Source organism: Procambarus clarkii, chromosome 13, assembly GCF_040958095.1.
Source record: "Procambarus clarkii isolate CNS0578487 chromosome 13, FALCON_Pclarkii_2.0, whole genome shotgun sequence".
Taxonomy (NCBI): domain Eukaryota; kingdom Metazoa; phylum Arthropoda; class Malacostraca; order Decapoda; family Cambaridae; genus Procambarus; species Procambarus clarkii.
In genome coordinates, this window is record NC_091162.1 from 31,034,590 (window position 1) to 31,057,641 (window position 23,052).

Below are 23,052 nucleotides of genomic sequence, written 5' to 3' on the forward strand. Positions count from 1 at the left end.
TTGTAGCCCTGTTGGGCTACTTGTAGCCCTGTTGGGCTACTTGTAGCCCTGTTGGGCTACTTGTAGCCCTGTTGGGCTACTTGTAGCCCTGTTGGGCTACTTGTTGCTTTGTTGGGCTGCTTGTGGCCCAGTTGGGTTCCTTTTTGGGCTCTGTCTTTGCTTAGTTGGCCGGTATTATTGTTCCTGCTTCCTCTTTTGGCTACTTTTCTAGTGCAGTAGTCCTGGTTGGCGCCTTCCCGCAGAGAGGGTTGTGCAGTTCGGCCAGTGTGTCATGCGCATGCGCCGTGGAGTTTGTTTTGGTCTGGGCGGTGTTTCAGTGCTGGTGGTTTGCGCCCTTTTTGCTACAGTGCTTCGCCTCTCGCTCTTCTCCCTGGCTGCGGTATGTGCCCCTTCGCTCCAGGGGTGTCCTGGTTCCCAGTTGTGGGGAGGATGCCGCGGTTTTCCCTGTGTCATGGGTGTGGGCTGCCTCCTTCGCCTCTCCCTGCTCTCCTGCGGGTCCGGCCAGGTTTGGCTCTGGCGTCTTCACCTGGCGGTGCTCCCAGGTTCTTCTGGGCACGGTTGAGTCGTGTCAAGTTCGTGCCACCGTTCGCCAGGTGAGTTTCTGCGGTCTGGCGTCTTTTGGCTGGGCGCTGGATGCGGTGTTGTTTATATACCTGTCTTTATTTAGGTATATTTTTGTACGACTGAGACCGTTCGCACACCAGTGACTGTCCCTTTTTCAACCCTTCCTGTCCCCCTCATGTGCATGTCCAACCCATGCTGCAGTCATTCAGGGGACCCACCTTTTTCATGTTGAGGTGTGGGGGTTGTGGGGTTGGTTCTGTACTCACCTGGTAAGGCTCCTGGCTGTGCTTGCAGGGTTTGAGCTTTGGCTCTTGGGTCCTGCCTATCTGGTAGAACTTGCGGGATAGTACCAGTGGAGTGCAGTGGTGCTATAGGCACAATTGGGGAACACTGTATTACCATCAGAAGTCTGTGGTTGTTACATGACTTACTTGCGAGCATAAGCCTTCTTGCTGGTTCGTCCATGGACTTCCGGGGCACACTAGCCTGTTTTCGAATAGAAGTTCTGGCCCATCCTGGTTGTGGGGGTATGTGGGCCTGCGGGCCGCTCCAAGCAGCTGCCTGGTGGGCCACCCTCTGGCCGGTCTAGCCTGGCCTCGGGCCGGGCTTGGGGTGTAAATGAGCTCCCAGTACCCCATCCAGCAGGTATCGAGCGGGGTTTCTCCGCCATCGGTCGCCTGTTTTGCAGGTTTCTGGGCCTGCTGGGTTTTGTCGTGTCTCCGTTGGCCCTGTCTGGGGTCTGCCTGCTCCGTTCTCTGCCTTTGCAGAAGTGAGTTGCTATTTACATGTTGCATGTTGTGGTGGTGCCTGTTGCTGCTACTGCACGTGTGCATTGGTACCGTGTTTCATGGTGGCGTGTCCTTGTTCCTGTGTCCGGTTGTGGTGTAGCACTTTGCTGCTGTTTTGTGCCTGGGGTTTGTGTATGGGGGTTTGCTTGTTGTTTTTCATGGTCTTCAGGTACCTGGTTTGGCCCTCTCATGTGCGTGGGGGTTTTCTGTCCCTGCCTGATTTTCCACCCCTGGTTGTTTTCCTGGGGTTTTTGTGCTTCTGCTCTTTCTTCCTGCCTCCTCTGCAGCAGGGGTGTTCTGCGTGTTTTCCTGGGCTTCTTGGGCGTTTTTCAGCCTGTGTCCTGTGGTGTGCTTCTTTGTCTCGGTCTATTGCAGTTGTTCGTACCCCTTGGTTCGGGTATTGTTCTGGCGGCAACCCTTCTGCCTGCTTTGGTTTCCTAGCTTGCCCTGCCGGTTGTTTTTTTTTTGGGGGTCTTGCGATGTCTCGCATCGGACCCGTCTTTTCTGAACTCCTGGCAGGCTTGCTTGCTTTGCGGAGTTTTTCTGTTCGGCAGACGTTCCATCTCCTTGTGCTGCCTGGGGTTTGGTGGTCGCGCTCGAGTTCTACCCGAGGCTCCGCCTTTTCCTGGGCTTGGAGGGGCCTTGTTGGGGCTGCTTATGTTCTGCCTCGTGGTCTCACCTCCGGTTGGTCGGGTGGCTTCGTGGTAGGTGTCCCACCTGCATGCTTCTCTTGGCGGCAGTATGGGGTATTTTGGCGGTCCTTCCTTTTCCTGTCCCTTCTTAGGTGGTTACTCTTGTTAGCTTGGTTTACTCTCAGCTTGGTTTTCTGGTGGGGGTAGGGGGCCGTCGTCTTGCCACATACTGTCGCCTCTTTTCATGCGGCGCTGGCGGAGCCGCTTTGGCTTGCTTTCGGTCTTGGTGTTGCTTCTGCACCGTTAGTAAGCTGTCTCGTGCATCGTTCACCTCCGGCCTGTTCGTGCGCCGCTTGCACCATCCTGGTCTCTGGTCAGCATGATAGTGCCCCTTCGGTTCCAGTGTGTTTTTTCGTCGGTTCTTTCCTTTTGGCATTTGCCTCTGGGGGTCGGGTTGCTGAGTTTTCTTGCTCCTTCGGTTTTAGCATTTTGGTTGTTCGGTGGCAGCTGTCTCCATCTTTTCTGGCACAGGGTGGGGTTGCTGCGTTTTGGAGGGGTCCAGGGTTTGTTGGTGCTTCGTTGGTCGGGCTGGGGGTGTGTCGTGTTTTGTGTTCAGTGGCGGCCCTCTGCTGTTGTTTGCGTGCCACGGCGTTTGGGTCCGGAGCGCGTTTTGCGTTGATCCGGTTCTGTTCTTCCCGGTTCGCGGGTGATGGTGTCCCGGGCGGTCAGCCGTGTTCTTGTGGCTCGGCTGCCTGTGTTCTTCCCTCATGCTCTTGGCTTTGCTGCTCTCGCTGCCGACTGGGCGACGTGTCCTTGCGGTCTTTCGGGCATGGATTTTTGGTGTTCGTGCTGGGTCCTTGCTGCTCGTTGTTCTCATGTTGTTCCCGGGACTTTTCGGGGCTGTGGCGCCTTGGGTTGGCGTTTGCTGCCGGTTGTCTCGCTTCCGTGGGGGGTGCGTGGTGTCCGCCTCCCTGTTCCGTCCCTTTGACCTTCCTCTGTGGGTAGTTAGCTCCGGGGAGCCGACGGAGCTCCCCCCAGAAAACCAGTGTTGAATGTAATGAAACGCCATTTTATGGGTGAGACCCGGAGGCTCCCCGGCAACCCTCCCTCCCTCCGGTCAGCGTTTTTTTGTGTGTTTACTCAGAACTGATTGGTGGATAGCCGGCGTGGGAGGTCTAGGGCTCCCCCTTCCCCCTCCCGGGGGGGGGGGGGAGCTGCGCAGACAGCGCCGCGGTGACGTATAACGTCATATTGCTTGTTTTCTGTTGAGGAGTTCTATCCACTAGTTCGGCTTTAGGTAGCAATTTTCACCAGAATAGGGGTTTGTTTTGGAATGCTTACCTTTCTGGATGCTTGACTCGGTCGATGGCAGACATAGAATGCTTCCTACCACACGGGGGTTTCTATAGGCCATTGCTCCCCTTGCCTCTCTGAGGGGGCCAGGTTCTGGCCGTGGTCCCCAGTAGGCCCTAGAACTCCATACACATGACTGATGCCAAAGTCTGACATTAGCATATCAGCCTGGTAAAGCTCCGGGGAGCCTCCGGGTCTCACCCAGAAAATGGCGTTTCATTACATTCAACGCTGTTTTTTTTTTTTTATATTTAGAATGTGTCCCTGGAAATTCAGCTTGTGGTCAATGAGAACACCAAGAAATTTGCATTCTACTTTGTTACAAATTTGGGTATTGTTTATCCTGAGATTTATTTCTCAGGATAGGATTTCCTGAGGAAATCCTGAGAAATAGGATTTCTCATTTCCTGAGAAATAGGATTTCCTGATAGAATTTTATTTCTCAGGATTTCTTGACAGGATAGAGTCATTCACTGTGACTCTCATCTACATTAATGACCTTCCAAATGCCTCCCAACACCTCAAACCAATTCTATTTGCTGACAACACAACATTCATTTACTCCAGTCCTGACCCCCCTTGCTCTAAATGCCACAGTAAATACTGAGGTAAATAAAGTCCATCTTTGGCTAACTGCCAACAAACTCACCCTTAACATTGACAAAACTTTCTATATTCTGTTTGGCAATAAATCCTTTAATCAAATAAATCTCAGAGTAAACAATACCCAAATTTGTAACAAATTAGATGGCAAATTCCTTGGCGTTCTCATTGACCACAATCTGAATTTCCAGGGACACATTCTTAAATATATAAAAAAAAGTTTAAAAAACTGTTGGCATTCTTATAAAGATCAGATATAATGTACCCCGCCCTGCCCTGGTGACTCTATTACTCCCTCATCTATCCATATCTCAACTATGGTATTTGTGCTTGGGGTTCTACTACCCAAAATCATTTATGTTCTCTAATTACTCAACACAAAGCTGCTATTAGGACAATACCGAACTCTGGCCCCAGACATCACTCGGTACCCCTACTCAAATCTCTGAATATGCTAGATATTAAGTCACTGCACATTCTCTTATGTGTATTATACATATATAAAACGCTGAACTGTAATGCCAATCCTGAAATCAAAAGCTTCATTAAAGGTTGTAACAGAACCCATGAGCACCACACCAAAAACAAACAGTTTTGATATTCCAAGAGTACGACTTAACCCTTTAACTGCGCAACGCGCCTGCAGGCCCAGGCCTAGGGTGCGCAACGCGCCCCCTGGTGTTTTTATTTTTCACGTTCCATTCAAAACTCCCGCGGCTACATGGGGTTCACATCAGCTTCCTCAGGGGTCTTGTAAACAGGCGCCATCTTAAAAAATAATCATGGTCCACATTGCCGGGTGTCAGAGCCTCAGTAGTGAGTGAGCAACCAAAGCTGGCGCTCGCAGCATGAGCGCACTGCACTGCTGTTCAGCTTGTGACCACAGCATTGCCTAATATTGCCTAATATATATATATAATCTGTTTTATTTAGCCATGATAGTATTATAGAAGAGCCCGAGTGTGATAATGACTGGGTACAATGTTCAAATATCAGTGATTCAATGCTGTTCACGATGTTCACAGCGTTAGCCACAGCACCACAGCATTATTTCGTCCATCTAGGAATCTTCAAACGACTTTTTAGGTGCCTTTTCAAAATAAACTTGTGGTCAATTATTCATTCACATGTATTAGTGACCAGGATTGTGGTTATAATGAGCGTTGTGCGGAGGAAGGAGAAATTTTGGTGAGGGAGGGAGGAAAGGAGAGAATTGAGGTAGCCTCACTGTGTGGCAGTAACTCTTGTTTTGCTCACCATACTAGCTTCGTGGTTCGCTATGGGGAACACACATGTACATGGGTATATACAGTGTGTGGAATAGTGTAATAACAGCACCAGGAGTATGTTGTGAGGAGCTATTTTGGTGAGGGAGGTGACGTCGTAATCGTGGCGTCGTCTGCTGTGTGATTTGTCATTCAGTGTATGGTGGCCACTGTACTGTTTGGACACAATACTGGCTTACTTGCATAGTCCTGGTAAATAAAACATGTAGATAGGTATATATAACATGTGTAAATTGTGTAATAAATACAGTAACAGTAAGGTGGGAGGAGTGATGTTGGCGAGTAAGATGTTGGAGTGAGGGAGGGCTGGCTGAGTGTGGCTGCTCACACTCGCGGTGTTCTGAGTGTGTTGATGGTGAATGTATATAGTGTGTGACAGTGTAGCGTGTGTACATATGTTGTAAATATACATAAATGAACATGAAACATTGGTGTGAATAACTGTATGATTTGGAGGAGTAATGTTGGTGAATACAATGTTGGAGGAGTGAGGGAGGGCTGGCTGAGTGTGGCTGCTCACACTCACGGTGTTCTCAATGTGTTGATGGTGAATGTATATAGTGTGTGACAGTGTATAGTCTGTAAATTGATTGTATATATACATAAATTAGCATGATACATGGTAAATATGTGCAACATATGTGTACACAAGTGTCATGCACGTAACACAGTGTCTTCGGACAGTACGGACATTTTACTGCCATAATATAGTGTACGTGTTCATTATACATAGGATTAGCATGTAAAAACAAATAAAATGTATTTGGAACTGTGCGCAAAAAATGTGCAAAAATATATTCGCGACAACTCGCGCGCCCCGCCCCGGGCGCCCCACCGGCCCCGGGTGCATACTGCTCTGGCCCACGGGGAATTATGACGTCACAGCCCACCTTTTGGACCCCATAGCAGCCAAAGTAAGTACAATTTCGAACTTGCGTTGCTATACCCATATACAGGGAGGGGTTTTTGACACTTTCCGAAGAAAAAAGAATTTTTTCCCAAGGTTTCGTTTCCTGCACACTGGGGGGATGTCATATTTATAGGCCGCGCAGTTAAAGGGTTAATCAAACTAGAAATGCTCTACAAATCAAGGGACCCAGAATGTGGAATGACCTTCCCAACCATGTTAAAGACTGTACCTATCTCAACCAGTTTTAAGATAAAAACGAAGCACTATCTAATAAATTCCCTGTAACCGACCTTACCCCTCTATTGTCAACCCATGTCTGTTTTTTTAAACAGCGCTGTTTGTCGACCTAATTGTATTTGTGCTGCTTTTTCAGCCATGTTCCCCCCTTTCTTATTTTTATTTTTATTTGTTCTCAACACATTTTATACTTTAAACTCAATTAGTATTAAGTTTTAGTCTTTAATGTTTTTCCTGCCCGAAACACTTTGCATAATAGTGGCTTTAGGCATTGTATGTACTAGCTCTATATATAAATCCATCAACTTTGTATCTTACGTTGTATGTATGTACCTTACCTGAATAATTTTTTTTTTTTTTTTTTTTAAGGATTTATTGCCAAACAAAATATAGAAAGTTTTGTCAATGTTGAGGGTGAGTTTGTAGGCAGTTAGCCAAAGATGGACTTTATTTAGCTCAGTATTCACTGTGGCATTTAAACACAATGGTTAAGGCCTCTACAAACTGGGACATAAGGTCATTACTCCATTCCACTCCTCTTAGGTCACTTCAAAGGGCATGAGATTTAACAATACACTACTCTGACCACAATACACAAATGGATGTACAAAGTAAATGTGGATAACCCCATTTGACACACAGCTGAGCACATGTACCTGAATTAACAACACACCACTCTCCCTACACACAGGGTTCTAAAATCCTTATTTCTACAAATTTCTATCGCTAACTTGTACAAAAAGGGAAGCACCGCTATAAATTTATTTATTTATTTATTTATTTATTTATGCATATGGATACATAATATGGTAATTACAATCTTGTAAAGCCACTAGTACGCACAGCGTTTCGGGCAGGTCCTTAATCTAAGAAAATTTTAAGTAGGTAAATACTTGCAAAATTTATAAAAAAAATGATAACAGTTACATGGCAAGAAAAAAAAAAGATGAGACAAAATTGTAGGTACAATATATTAAAGCACATAGGTAGCTAAGATTGATTGCAATGACAGCTTGAATGGTAGTTGACAAAAATTGGTAGGCACAATACAGCATATGGCTAGCACATAAAAGAAGACAACCCATCCTCCGAATTGACAGTACGATTTAATACTAAGTGTAATAAGTACACTTTCTTACTGTAATAAGCAGTGCATAATTGCACTTATGGGGCTGTTACATTGACCCAACTCCCTCCCCCGCTTTAATTTTTCTCGTTTTCTGTTAAGTCACTCAGAATTTTAGGATGACGTTTTCAATTTCGATTTGCAATACACAAGTTTTAAATATCAGGAATTTCTTTTTCAGGTTTATTAAACAACATAGATTTTATGCAAAATTTTAAAATATCCTGAGTTAATTTACAATTTATTGATATATTTTAGTTTTGTTTTATTAGTTTTATAAAACTGTAATATCAATATAGATATAAGTTAAGTACTAATTGTAATTAGGAAGCAATAAAATTATTATCTTCAAAAACTAAGACGGTTAGGTGAGGTTGTGGTTTTCTATTCAGTTTTTTCAGGTAAACTAAAATATTCACAATATATTTGACAGTACGATTTAATACTAAGTGAAAATAAGTACAATTTCTAACTGCTATGAATAGTACATAATTGCACTTAATTGTCTTCTTACATTTACCACCCCATTTTTGGAGGACGGGCTGAAGAAGACAGCAATGATCACAATGATAAGGTTGTTTGGGTTAAATACATAAAAATTAGGAGATTGGGTAACACTAGGTACAGAGCAAATTTAAAGCTCAGTGTAGGAAACTAAGAAGATGAAATTAGGTACTTTTTAGTTTTGCTTTTAAATAAGGCAAAAGTTTTGCAGTTTTTCAATTCACTAGGGAGTGAGTTCCATAGACTAGGTCCCTTAATTTGCATAGAGTGTTTACACAGATTAAGTTTGACCCTGGGGATATCAAAGAGATATTTATTTCTGGTGTGGTGATAATGGGTCCTATTACATCTGTCCAGGGAGAGTTTCAGAGCATGGTTTGCATTTAAGAACAGGGTTTTGTAAATGTAGTTGTCACAAGAGGATGTGTGGAGGGAGTTAATATTTAGCAAGTTTAGGGATTTAAACAAGGGAGCTGTGTGTTGTCTGAAAGCAGAGTTAGTTATTATTCTGATAGCAGATTTTTGCTGCGTGATGATGGGCTTAAGGTGGTTTGCAGTGGTAGACCCCCCATGCACAGATACCATAATTAAGAGAGGGGTAGATCAGTGCATAATATAGTGAGAGGAGAGCAGAGTTAGGAACATAATATCTGATTTTGGAGAGTATATCAACTGTCTTAGAGACTTTCTTAGTTATGTGTTGAATGTGGGTGCTGAAGTTGAGTCTCTTGTCTAGGAATAGGCCAAGAAACTTGCCATCATTTTTATTACTGATGTTAATGTTGTCTATCTGTAGCTGAATTGCATTTGATGATTTGCTTCCAAATAAGATGTAGTAAGTCTTTTCGATGTTTAATGTTAGTTCGTTGACATCCATAAGTGGACTTTTTTTAATTCATTATTCACAACATTATTTAGTGTATGTGGGTTGAGGTCTGAATAGATAAGGGTAGTATCATCAGCAAACAACATTTATAATACTGTACTGTACTTATATAATAATAAACATTTATAATACTGCACGTATCGTAATTGTTGGAGGCCATCGAAGACACTGGTCTTATTCCTCACTGCCTCTCTCTCTCCCAAGTGAATGAGAAGGCCCTACCTATGTACTTCCTGCCCAGTTCCAATAATGTCTGATCCCTATACATGTCATACACATTTCCCAATAGTTCATTTATATGTCTTATAATGTTTCAGGCTGTTTTTCTACATTTAACACTGTTGTTTCTTTTTTTTTCTTTTTTTTTTTTGAGATATATACAAGAGTTGTTACATTCTTGTACAGCCACTAGTACGCGTAGCATTTCGGGCAGGGCCCTGGAATACGATTCCCTGCCGCGAAGAATCGTTTTTTCATCCAAGTACACATTTTACTGTTGCGTTAAACAGAGGCTACAGTTAAGGAATTGCGCCCAGTAAATCCTTCCCGGCCACGATACAAACCCATGACATAGCGCTCGCGGAACGCCAGGCGAGTGTCTTACCACTACACCACGGAGACTGTGTTTCTCTATATTTTCTTGCATTGAATCTGCTTTTTAACCATTTTATTAGTTTTGTTTACATTGGATTTTAGGAGATGACCTTTTCCTGTTAAGATGATGCTCTGTATATCTGCAGGGGTAAAAGTACCAGACTGGTTTTTAACATTTAACACTGCTATTTCTCCCTACACAAGGGTCTCTCTCTTACAGTACCTAGCAGAACTACTCGCTCCCTCGACCCATACATGTACCAACAGACGTCGTATTCCAAGGCAAACATCATACATAACGTCAAATTTTACGAGGAATTTGATGTCATATACCCCAAAAAAATTGTAATCCAGGGCAGTCAAAAACCTAGGTACCACTGTATAAAGTATTCAGGTCTCGTACTAATATGACTTCAAATATTGTATTCTTTGAATAATAAAACATAGTTTTTGTTTTTATTACACTATATATACTCATCATGTGTATATCTATCAACAATTTTATGCAACATAAAGAACCAATAAGTGGTTCTGGTGAGTGTGATGACGATATCAAAACATAACATGGAGCACATGGTACAGGCAAATGACACCTCAGCAGATGTCATCTGATCCAAGAAAATGCCTCCAAATATACTATGCACATCACTAAGATTAGCAATAGAACTGCTATTATTATTTATTTATTTATTTATTTATTTATTTATATACAAGAAGGTACATTGGGTTTGTGAGAATACATAGCATAGTACAGTAATTGCACTCTTGTAAAGCCACTAGTACACGCAGCGTTTCGGGCAGGTCCTTAATCTAACAGATAATTTTAAGTGGGTAAATTCTATCAGAATTAATAAAATGATAACAAATACATTGCAAGAAAAAAAAATGAGATGAGAGAGATAAGTAAGTATATTAAAGCACATTGGTATATTAAAGCTCTGATTGATTACATTGACAGCTTGATTGGTAATTTAAACAAGATTAATAGACACCATACAGCAAATTGACAGCACATATCAGAAGACAGCAATGATCGCAATGATAAAGATGTTCAGATTGGGTACGTAAAGATTGGGAGATTGGGTAGTAATAGATACAGTGCAGTTTTAAAGCAATAGGTAAAAAACTATGAAGATGAAATTAGGTACTTTTTAGTATTATTTCTGGGGGGAGCCCCGTCGGCTCCCCGGAGCTATCCCAGGCTGATATGCTAATGTCAGACTTTGGCATCAGTCATGTGTATGGAGTTCTTAGGCCTACCGGGGACCACGGCCAGAACCGGGCCCCCTCAGAGAGGCAAGGGGAGCAATGGCCTATAGAAGCCCCCTTGTAGTTGGAAGCATTCTATGTCTGCCATCGACCGGAACAGGCACCCAGAAAGGTAAGCGCCCCAAAACAAACCCCTATTCTGGTTAAAATTGCTACCTAATACCGAACTAGTGGATAGAACTCCCCAACCGAAAACAAGCAAATTAGTGTGACGTCACACACTGCCGCGCCGCTGTCTGCGCAGCTCCCCCCTCCCCGGGAGGGGGAAGGGGGAGCCCCAGACCCCCCGCGCCGGCTACCCACACCTCAGTTCTTGAGGCTGATACTATAGGCGATGGTCGTGTGCTCTGGCTCCGGTGTCGCTACTGCACTGTGCTTTGAGTGTGGTGTTAGTTTTGTGGGTGCGAGAGCCAGGAGTTATCTTCAGTACTCGGGCTGCATGCGCCTAGGGCTGCCTTCCCTAGGTGCCCTGTAAGTACTGCCCTTGGGGCTTGGGGCCGCCTTCCACAGGCTCCTCGGGGTCTGCCTCTGCTGGTCCGTTTTACCTTTCGGTTTTTTCGGCCGCCTGTTGGGCTCTTGGGTGTTCTGTTCTCCCTTGTTACCGGCAGGTAAGAGGCAGTTTGCACTGGTAGGGGCGCAGGGTGCTGCTCAGCTTGTATTTCCCGACATCGCGGCCGGCTCTGTTCCTTGGGGTTCGCTGTCCTCTTGCGGGGTTTTGTTTTTCTTTTTGTTTTTGCCTGGTGGGGGGTTCTGTCATTTTATTCAGTTTGTTTTTGCCCTTCCACTGGTCTCCTCGGTGGCGCCCCCTGCTAGGTCCCCGTGAGTGTACACGTCCCTGGGGTTCAGCTTTAGAAGTTTGCTTGGTAGTTTTGGGCGCCGGTTTGCAGCACCCTGCCTGGGACTACCTGAGCGCGAGTCCTCTTAAAGTAAACGCTCAGGACCCTGGGAATCCCCTAGGGGGCGCGTGGGTCCGATGGATGTGACCCCGGAGTCCCCACTCGCTGTGTGCGAGTTTGAGGGTTGCTCGGTCCCCTTGTCTCAGGGTGACCCTCATTGTTTTTGCCTCTGCCACGCTGCCTGTTGGGTCGGTGATACTTTCGACCCTGAGTCCTGTGAGTGTTGCTGCTTGCTTGTGACTCAATTTACCCAATCCTCTGATGATTCTATTCGGGTACAGGCGGCACGTGCGTTGCAGTCTAGGTTTCGTCTGTTGCAACGCGCTTGGTTGGTTGCTTCCCCGGATGCCCCGGGGCTGCCCCGCTTTGCTTTTCGAGACCCGGACTTGGGGGTGGGGGTCGCTTCGATCCTGGTTCAGTCCGCACCTCCTCGTCCTTCCCATTCTGTTCGTTCTGGTCCCCCGCCCCTGCTTCCGGCCCCGAAGCGTCTGAGGGTTTCGGGGTCGGAGCAGGGGTTACTTGATCTCGAGACTCGGGCAGCTTCGGGGGTTGCCCCTTCCGGGGGGGCGGCAGAGGCATTCGAGTCTTGTCTCCCGGCCGAAGCTTCAGGGTCTGACCAGTGGGCCTCCCTCCCTTCCAGCTTTTCCGGCTGCTCCGTCCTTGTCTTGTGGGGTCGGGGCTTGGGGAGAGGACTCGGCCTCGGGTTCTGTGGTGACGGACCTCGAGGCTGGGGAGGGGCTGACTTGGGGGCCTTGGGCCCCGCTGGACCCCGCCTGGGTTTTTCTTCCCACTGAGCGGGGCTTATTGTTACAAGGAGTGGGGTTTTCTTTCCCCCCCTCTGCGTACGAGTTGGATTTGGTGTCGGCCCCTCCCCGGGTACGGTTCCGTGTTCCCCCGGGTACGTCGGTTCCGTCCTTCCGGAGGTTTTCGGCTTATCGTATCCAACCTGGTGTGGTGCGAGCGGCCTTTGCAGCTTACCTCCTGCGTGACCCGGATTATGCCTCGGAAATGGATCCGTCCACGTTCAGGTTTGGGACTTCGTTCCCTTTCTGGCTCCGTTACGAGGTTCCGGAGTCGTCCTGGCTAGCAGACTGCCCCTTGTTTGGCCTGGATTCCTGGCATTCCTTCTGTCGTTCCCGCACGCTGGAGTGGCGGGAAGCTTCCACGGTGCTTCAGGTTTTCCTGGGGGGTGAACTTGAGTACCTGAATGAGTGCTTGTTTGCCCCTGCCCTTCCCCGCGATGTGGGCGTTATTCAGCTCCATGTGCAGGTTCCCTCCCTTTCGGCGGCGCTCGTGGCGGAGGACTTGCACGCTCGGGGCCTTTTGTGTTCGGCCTTGCGGTTCTTTTCCCTCCTGGAGCTGTCTTCGGATTGGCTCGTGGAGGATGTGGGGACGCTTGGGTCCGTCCCGGGGTCCGGCACCTTGTCCTCGGCTGCGCGTTCGTCGGCTGCCTTGTTGAAGCTGTTCACGCCGATTTTGCGGGATGCGGTTTCCCTGTTCTATGCTTCCCGTCTCGCGTGTCGGCAGGCGGTGCTGGGTTCCTCCGTGGAATCTGCTTGGGCTCTGGCTCTTAGGCGTTCTTCACCTTTTTGTCCTCTCCTGTTTGGGGAGTCGGCCGTGGCGCAGTTTATTCAAGCTGCGTCGGCGGCTTGTCGTCCGATGTCGGACTTGTTGGTTTTCCGGGGGTCCCGGGGTGGGTCTTCCCGGAAAGGTCGTGCCAGGGCTCGGGGTTCCTCTCGTCGTGGTAGGCCTCTGGTGTCAGGTTTGGGGTTGGCTCCTCCTGCGGACCCTCCCTCGTCTGGTCGGCGCGGTGTTCGCGCTGTGCGGGGTTCTGGGTCTCGTAAGGGTCGCCGGCCCTTTCGCGGTTTGCCCCTTTGACGGGGCGATGGGGGGGGCGGCTTGCGCTGTTCGCCCGCGCCTGGTCCCACGATTCGTGGGCCTTTCGGGTCGTGTCTCGCAGCCTGCGGTGGCGTTGGGTGGCCCCTCCCCCCTTTGGGGGGTCGGGGCTGGCGGGGCAGGCTTCTTCCCCTGCGCTCTGTCGAGTCGTCTTGGAGTGGGTACGCTTGGGCGTCGTCGAAACGACGTCGTCCCTCAGATGGGTTTCCCGTCTGTTTCCGGTTCCGAAACGGGACTGCGCGGACCTGCGGTTCATTCTGGACTTGTCCCGTCTGAACCCCTGGGTTCATTGCCCCTCCTTTCGGATGACTACGCTGTCTCAGGTTCGGCTCCTCTTGGAGCCGGGTGCTTGGATGGTGTCCCTGGACCTCCGGGACACTTATTGGCATGTCCCGATTCATCCGCGGTTCAGGGACTGGCTCGGTTTTGTAGTGGGGCGTCTGAGTTACCGCTTTCGTTGTCTCCCGTTCGGGTTGAACCTGGCACCTCGCGTGTTCACACGCCTTACACGGGTTGTGGTGGCTCGTTTGCGTCTCCTAGGTGTTCGGGTGTTGGCCTACCTCGACGACTGGCTGGTTTGGGCTCCCAGCCAGTCAGCTTGCTTGCTAGCCAGGGATTTGGTTCTTTCCCAGCTCGCCGGGTTCGGGTTCTTGGTGAACTGGAGGAAGTCCCATCTGGTTCCCTCTCAGGTTCGGACTTGGCTGGGTCTCGTGTGGGACTCTCGGACCGCCTCCTTGTCTCTCCCTCCGGAGTCTCTCCTGCGGCTGCGGTCCCGCCTTCGTCTGTTTCTGGAGGGCCCTCGGGTCACCCGGCGGTTGCTCGAGGGGCTGTGCGGGAGCCTGAACTTCGCGATGGTGGTCTACCCGCCGGGTCGGGTTTGGCTTCGACGGCTGTTCTGGTTCCTTCGGGGTTCCCCCTTCCGCCTCTCTCGCGATCGCAGAGTTCGACCCCCGGGGACTTGCGTCGGTTGCTGCGTCACCGGCTTCCTCTTCGGGTTTTTCGGGGTTCAGTGCCATGGCGCCTACCCGAGCCCTCGCTCGATGTGTACACGGATGCGTCGTCTCTCGGCTGGGGTTTTGTGACCAGTGCTCACCAGGCCAGCCAGGGGCGTTGGGATCCGTCCTTCCGTCGAGCTCACAGTACGGTGCGGGAGTTCGCGGCAGTGTGGTTTGCTCTGGGGAGGATTTGGGTGGCCCGCGGATCGACGATTCGGCTCCATTCGGACTGCTCTCCGGTGGTTCATTGCCTGAACCGCGGGGGTTCGATGCGGTCCTTGTCTCTTTGGGGTTGGTCGCTTCGGGTGACTCGTCTGCTGAGTTCTCGGGGTTTGGCTCTCCTGGCGGTTCACGTACGGGGCGTGTCCAACGTCTTGGCCGACGCCCTGTCTCGCTTCGTTCCCCTCTCCACGGAGTGGACGGTCGACGACGAGTCCTTCCGTTGGCTTTGCCAGACGTTCGGGCGACCCGAGGTGGACCTCTTCGCGTCGGCGTGGTCGCGGCGTCTTCCCGTTTATGCGGCGCCCTTCCCCGATTGCGAGGCCGTCGGGGTCGATGCCTTTCGGCTCGACTGGTCGAGGTGGGGGTTCCTGTACCTCTTTCCCCGGTTCGGCTGTTGCTCCAGGTCCTGACTCGCTTAGAGACTTACCGGGGGAGAGTTGTCCTTCTGGCCCCTTGGTGGCCGGCCCAGCCTTGGTTTCAGGCGCTGGTTGCTCGGTGTCCGAACCCGAGGGTTTTCCCGCGGCTCCGCCTCTTTCAGCAGATCGGGCCGGTACGTCACGTAGCTGGTTCGATCTTCTCCTCGAGTCTTCGCGTATGGTTTCTTTGACTCGAGTCTATCATCATCTCTATGGTGATCAGGTGGCCTCCTTGTTGGTGTCCCACCTGAGGGCTTCTTCTCGGCGGCAGTATGAAGTTTCCTGGCGGTCCTTCCGTTTCTTTTTGCGTCTTCGTCGTGTTAGCTCCTTGTCTGTTCGGGTGGTCTTGTCCTTCCTCTCGTGGTTGTTTCAGGACCGTCATCTTATGCCTAACACTGTCGCTTCGTATCGTGCGGCGCTGGCGGAGCCGCTTCAGCTTGCTTTCGGTATCGATGTTACGTCTGCGCCGTTTCGCAAGCTGTCTCGTGCATTGTTTCACCTCCGGCCTGCTCATGCGTCGCCTGAGCCGTCCTGGTCTTTGGACAGAGTGCTCACTTTCCTTTCATCTCCTCGTTTCGTTGTGGCCCCTTCGGTCCAGGATTGTTTTTCCAAGGCACTTTTCTTGTTGGCTTTGGCCTCTGGGGGTCGGGTAGGGGAGCTTCATGCTCTCCTCCGGCGCAGGGGTTTCTGCTCTTTTGGTCGTGGTGATAGTTTTGTTCGTTTGCAGCCGTCTCCTTCTTTTCTGGCGAAGAATGAGACTGCTGCGTTCCGGAGGGGTCCATGGGTGGTTGATGCTTGGTTGGTCAGGCCGGGGGTGCATCATGTTTTGTGTCCGGTTGCGGCGCTTCGCCGTTATTTGCGCGCCACAGCTTCTGTGTCCGGGGACGCGCTGTGGGGTGATCCGGTTTCCCTTCTTCCCTGTTCGCAGGTTCGGGTCTCTCAGGTCGTCCGCAGGGTTATTAGGTCTAGCTAGCCTGCGGTCTATCCCCGTGCCCATGACGTTCGTAAGTTCGCGGCTCTTGCTGCCGTCTTTGGGAATATGTCTTGGTCTGATATTCGGGCGCGGGGATTTTGGCGGTCGAACAGGGTCCTGGCTGCTCGTTACCTTGTGAATGTCCCTGGCCCTCGTCGGGCCTGTGTTGCTTTGGGTCGGCGGTTGCAGCCAGTTGTCTCGGCTTCGAGTTGAGGGGTGAGCGACGACCGCCTCCCGGGTAAGTCCCTCTTTTTCTGTCTGTGGGTAGTTAGCTCCGGGGAGCTGACGGGGCTCCCCCCAGAAAACCAGCGTTGAATGTAATGAAACGCCATTTTCTGGGTGAGTCCCGGAGGCTCCCCGGCATCCCTCCCTCCCTCCGGTCGGCGGTTTTTCGCGTTTTTGACATCCAGCCTCAAGAACTGAGGTGTGGGTAGCCGGCGCGGGGGGTCTGGGGCTCCCCCTTCCCCCTCCCGGGGAGGGGGAAGCTGCGCAGACAGCGGTGCGGCAGTGTGTGACGTCACACTAATTTGCTTGTTTTCGGTTGGGGAGTTCTATCCACTAGTTCGGTATTAGGTAGCAATTTTAACCAGAATAGGGGTTTGTTTTGGGGCGCTTACCTTTCTGGGTGCCTGTTCCGGTCGATGGCAGACATAGAATGCTTCCAACTACACGGGGGCTTCTATAGGCCATTGCTCCCCTTGCCTCTCTGAGGGGGCCCGGTTCTGGCCGTGGTCCCCGGTAGGCCTAAGAACTCCATACACATGACTGATGCCAAAGTCTGACATTAGCATATCAGCCTGGGATAGCTCCGGGGAGCCTCCGGGACTCACCCAGAAAATGGCGTTTCATTACATTCAACGCTGGTTTTTTGAATGATGCAAAACTTGGACAGCTTTTCAATTCAATAGGGAGTGAGTTCCAAAGACTGGGTCCCTTTATTTGCATAGAGTGTTTACACAAATTAAGTTTGACTCTGGGGATATCAAAGAGATATTTATTTCTGGTGTGGTGATAATGGGTCCTATTACATCTGTCCAGGGAGAGTTTCAGAGAAGGATTTGCATTTAAGAACAGGGTTTTGTAAATGTAGTTGACACAAGAGAATTTGTGGAGTGAGATTATGTTTAGCATGTTTAGGGAGTTAAACAAGGGGGCTGAGTGTTGTCTGAAAGCAGAATTTGTTATTATTCTGATAGCAGATTTTTGCTGGGTAATGATGGATTTGAGGTGGTTTGCAGTGGTTGAACCCCATGCACAGATACCATAATTAAGATAGGGATAGATTAGTGCATAATATAGAGAGATGAGAGCAGAGTTAGGTACATAATATCTGATTTTGGAGAGTATACCAACTGTTTTAGAGACTTTCTTAGTAAAGTATTGTATGTGGGTACTGAAGTTGAGTCTCTTGTCTAGGAATAGGACAAGAAACTTTCCATCATTTTTATTGCTAATGTTTACATTGTCTATCTGAAGCTGAATTGCATTTGTAGATTTGCTTCCAAATAAGATGTAGTAGGTCTTTTCTATGTTAAGTGTTAGTTTGTTGGTTGACATCCATAAGTGGACTTTTTTTAGTTCATTATTAACAACATTATTTAGTGTATGTGGGTTGGGGTTAGAGTAGATGAGGGTAGTATCATCAGCAAACAAAATAGGTTTCAGAATGTTAGAGACGTTAGGCAGATCATTGATGTAAATAAGAAATAAGAGAGGTCCCAAAATGCTGCCCTGTGGCACTCCAACGGTTATTGGTAGAGTGGGAGAGGTTATATTATTGATGGCTACTCATTGGTGTCTATCACTAAGATAGGATTGGATATAGTCCAGTGTATGGCCTCGAATTCCATAATGATGGAGTTTACGTAAGAGGTAATTGTGATTAACAGTATCAAAGGCCTTTCTCAGGTCAATGAAGAGTCCAATCGGAAACTCATTTTTGTCAAGGGCTGAGTAAATTATATCAAGGAGACTAATAATTGCATCGTTGGTACTCTTTTGGGAGCGGAAGCCAAACTGACAGGAGCTAAGAATGTCAAATTTTACGAGGTAGGAGTAAAGCTGTTTGTAGATAATTTTTTCAAATATTTTTGATACTGTAGTATGGGTAGGTTTGATATTGGTTTATAATTGTTTATGTCTGCATGATTACCTCCTTTATAAACTGGTGTTACTCTTGCTTCTTTAAGGATATCAGGGAAGGTATGACACTCAAGGGATTTGTTGAACAGCAGAGCTATAGGTGGCGCAAGGGCATGGGAGGCGCTCTTGTATATAATGGAAGGTATTTCACTGATGTTCCCAGCTTTGGTTTTTAGTGAGTGTATGATGGACACAACATCTGTCGGGCTGACTGGTGAGAGGAGAAGAGAGTTTGGATAGCTGCCTGAGAGATATGTGTTGATATGTGTCCGAGTCTGTGGGATTTTACTGGCAAGGTTAGCACCAACCGATGAAAAGAAGCTATTAAATTCATTCGCCATTTCTAAATCAGATGACAGTGTTAGGCCATCCTTAGAGAGTGTTATCTGGTTGTGGGAGTGTTGTTTAGTTCCTAGGATATTAGAGATGGTTTTCCATGTGCTTTTCATGTCGCCTTTTGCTTCTTTGAATCTAGTCTCATAATATGAAAGTTTAGCTTTTCTTATGATACTGGTAAGCACTGATGAGTACCTCTTAACTACTTGCTTTGTAACTAGGCCAAACCTAAATTTCTTTTCATATTCATGTTTTTTGTTGATTGATTTGATTATGCCACTTGTGAGCCACGGGTTACTTTTTCTTTTATCAGTTACTTGTTTGGTCAGGAGGGGACAGTGAATGTTGTAGAGGCTTAGAGTTTTGGAGAGAAAGAGGTTAGTTAATGAGTTTATATCCTGTGTATTATTAAATTCAGATTCCCAGTTAATATTGTGAAGTGCATTAGAAAGAGTGCCTAAAGCTGATTCACTGTGTAGCCTGAATGAGTTTCTTGCTTTCTGGTGGTGCTGTGTCCATGTTTGCTATGAGGAAGGTAGGATAGTGGTCAGTTGTTCTGTCATAGATTACCCCAGATGTAAGGGGAGCTGTTATATTAGTCCATAAGTGATCCAGAGTAGTGGCAGGTGTTTGAGTGACTCGGGTGGGCTTGGTGATTGTGGGGATTAGCATACAGGAGTGCATGCTGTTACGGAAATAGTCAACTTGAGGGTTGTTTTGAAGACCCAGGTCAGTATTGAAATCACCTCCCAGAATGATGTGATTTTTGTTGAGATTGTTATTTATGATAAGATTCTTTACGTTATCTGAGAATGAAGCTATGTTGGTATTAGGAAATCTATAGATGGCACCGATAGTCAGAGAGGATTTAAGGGATTTACTGGAGAACTTGGCAAAGGTATATTCACAATAGTCGTCTCTATCACTGATGACACTATTGCAAATGAAGGTATCTTTGTAATATATTGCTGTGCCACCTCCTTTTTTATTAGGCCTGCAGTTATGAATGGCTTTATAACCAGCTAAATTGTAGAGTTGGGTATAGTCTTTACTTAGCCAAGTTTCTGTTAAAATGATGAATGATAAATTAGTACCTAGTGCTGTGAGTAGTGCATTTATATCATCAAAATGTTTACCAAGTGACCTAACATTTTGGTTGCAAACTGATAAGCAGGTGCTATTTAGGAATTTGTTTTTTGCAAGAATTGCTGTGTAATACCTGCAATAATGATGATCAATGTGCTGATGAGTGTGGGTATGAGACAGAAGATTTCGATCAGGATCAATATCAATAAGCATATAGATACAATAATGTCACGATACAATAAGATAAGCAATTATAGGAACAGTTAAATACTAAAACTGCTGTAAATAGAAAGTAATTGTAGCAAAACACAACAATAAACGTAGATACACAAGAAATAGAAATAATTAGAAGTAGAGCAAAGATTCCCGTAGATAGCCAGGAAGGATACAGTAGTTAGGTTAAGAGAGAAGAAAAAAACAGTAGACTGACAAGAATAATATATAGCAAAAAATAAAGACAAATAATAATCGTAAAGATAATCTAAAAAATCAATTATTTAATATAGCTTAGTTGTGAACCTATAATTAGTATGAACTTAAGAAGAAAAAAAATGAGCTCAGTAATTAATTACAATAAATGGTGTATAAATCAAATTACAATTAAATTTAAAAATTATAAGCAAAAACAAAAATAACAGGGTAAGATTATATTTATGAGCAAGATTTTACTAAGACACTGAGGTAAATGCTTACATAAATACAAAGTCTGCTATAATTAGAGAATAATTATAGCAAAACACAACAATAAATGCAAGTAAACAAAAGAATTGAAACAATTAGAAGTAGAATAAAGATCACTAGATAGCCATGAAGGATACACAAGTTTGGTGGAGAGAACAAAAAAAAACAGTAGAGACTGTCAAGATGAATATATACAAAATTGACAAATGATGATTGTAAAGTAAAATAATCTTAGATAATTAATTATATTTAGCTTAGGTCTTTAACCTATAATTAGTATGAACTTAATTAAGGGAACAAAATGAGATCAATAATTAATTTCAATAAATGACATAAATCAGAACAATTAAATTTAAAATTTAAAAAAGAATAGGGTAAAATTAGATTTAAGAGTAAGATTTTACAATGATACTGAGGTAGATGCTTGCATAAGTGCATGGAGACTTGACTGATTACTGAGGAAATTATAGGAATGAGAGAACATTAGGTAAATGGTAAGGCAGAGACAACACCTTGGACAAAGTTGATTAAGTTAGGTTAGACTCAGGCACTCAAAGAGTTATTTTAAGTATTGGCATTGGTCGGGTTCAAGTTTTCAGATATACCACAATCACTAAAGAAGGCCTTATTATCACATCCCTGTCACTAATTCCTGAATATGAATCCATTTCCTCAAAGTAATATTGTGGGGGAGCATGAGGTTGTTTCATGATGTGTATATGCATTAAACAATGGCTGAGTGCTGTGGCTATCTGCCTCATGCTGTGAACATCATAGCCAGTATTGTGTTCAATGATATCTGAACAATGTACATAGTATTCATCACAGTTAGGATCATCTGTGACACTATCAAAACAAATTAATCCAAGTTACTTATTTTATTCATTATTATTATGTAGTGCTGTGGCCCCTGGCTGCACTGCGGTGCTATGAGATCCAGCTACATGCACCAGTCCTGGTCACTCTCACAGTACTGACTCTCTTACAGCCAAGAGAGAAGCAGACAATTCAATTTTTTTTTTAGATGGCATCTGTTTACAGGAGCCCTGAAGAACAGGATGTAAGCCCCATGCAACAGTGGGAGAGTTTAAGGCAAGCAGGGGATGGTGTGAGAAATTTGGAAAAAGAAGCGGTATTCATAGTGTTGTGAGGCATGGCCGGGAAGGCTGCCAGCTCAGCAAGCCAGCGGCTGAAAGATTTATTTACGAATTTAAAGAGTTTGTAGAGAGTGAGGGGATACCTAAAACAACAAGTATTTAATATTGATGAGACAGGACTCTTCTGGAAAAGATTGCCTAAGAGGACATATATTACCTTGGAGGAGAAGTCATTGCCCGGACACAAGCTTATGAAAGATAGGTTTACGCTTCTGCTGTGTATGCGATTTGAAAATGAAACTCTTGCTTGTGTATCATTCTGAAAATCCAAGGGTTTTCAAAAAATATAATGTGCAGAAAATCCAAATGTGTGTGATGTGGAAGGCTAATGGTAAGGCATGGGTGACAAGGCAATTTTTTACGGAGTGGGTGAATGAGATGGTTTGCTCTGCCATAAAAAAATATCTGCAGGAGAAAAGTTTTCCACTCAAGGCCCTGCTTCTCCTCAACAATGCTCCTGCTCATCCTCCAGGCTTGGAAGATGCATTGTTGGACAAATTTAATTTTGTTACAATAAAGTTCCTTCCTCCTAACACCACTCCTCTAATTCAGCCTTTGGACCAGAAAATCATATCCAATTTTAAGAAACTTTATGAAAGGATAATTTTCCGGAAATGTTTTGAAGTGACTGAAGTCACAAACCTCACCCTCAAAGAATTTTGGAAAAAAACATTTTAACTTTTGTAGTGTTTTAAAACTTGTTGACAAAGCCTGGCAAGAAGTGACTCAAAGAACCCTGATCTCTGGCTGGAGAAAATTGTGGCCTGAATGTATTTCAGAACTAGACTTTGAAGGGTTTGAGCCTGGACCTGAAATGCCTATTGTTGAGGAAATTGTTATTCTGGGCCGGAAATTGGGCTTGGACTTGGATGGTGCTGATGTGGAGAAGTTGGTGGAGGAACACAGCGAAGAACTGACCACTGAAGAACTCCTAGCCCTTCACATGTGAGCAGCAACAAGAGGCAGCTGAGAAAATGTCTTCAGGGGAGGAGGAGGCAGTAGAGAATGTCCCTTCCTCAACAATTAGGAAGTGGTGTAGGCTGTGGGAAGAAATGCAAACTTTTGTTGAAATGACTCACTTAGAGCAAGCTGTATTAGGCCATTGCATTAACCTTTTTAATGACAATGTTGTGCCTCACTACAGACAAGTGTTACAACGAAGGAAAAACAATCCTCTATGCATCATTTTTAGTGAGAAAATTAAGCAGTGAGCCACAAGCAGGTCCTAGTGGTATGCAGGCAAAACGTTCCAGAGAGTGTACCCCAGAGAAGTCATCACTGTCTGATGTTATCAAGGAAGAGGACTTCCCTTCTAAACAGTATCACCTCACCCCCTCCCACCTCTTCATCATCTTCCACATGCCAACAAGAGTCATCAGTAAAGGTAAGTAATAATTTGTACATACTTTAGTACTGAGGATTTTGGTGAATTAGGTCTAAATTTACTTTGAAGTTAATTTTTTTGTGGAGTCTGGTATGGATTAATTGAATTTACATTAT

General features: G+C 46.4%; 1 protein-coding gene across 8 annotated transcripts in view; it reads left to right on the plus strand.

The window, feature by feature from the left end:
• Positions 1 to 23,052, plus strand: part of LOC123757285 (high affinity cAMP-specific and IBMX-insensitive 3',5'-cyclic phosphodiesterase 8B) — a 787,483-nt gene that overhangs the window by 759,144 nt on the left and 5,287 nt on the right. The gene's annotated exons all lie outside the window — the stretch shown is intronic.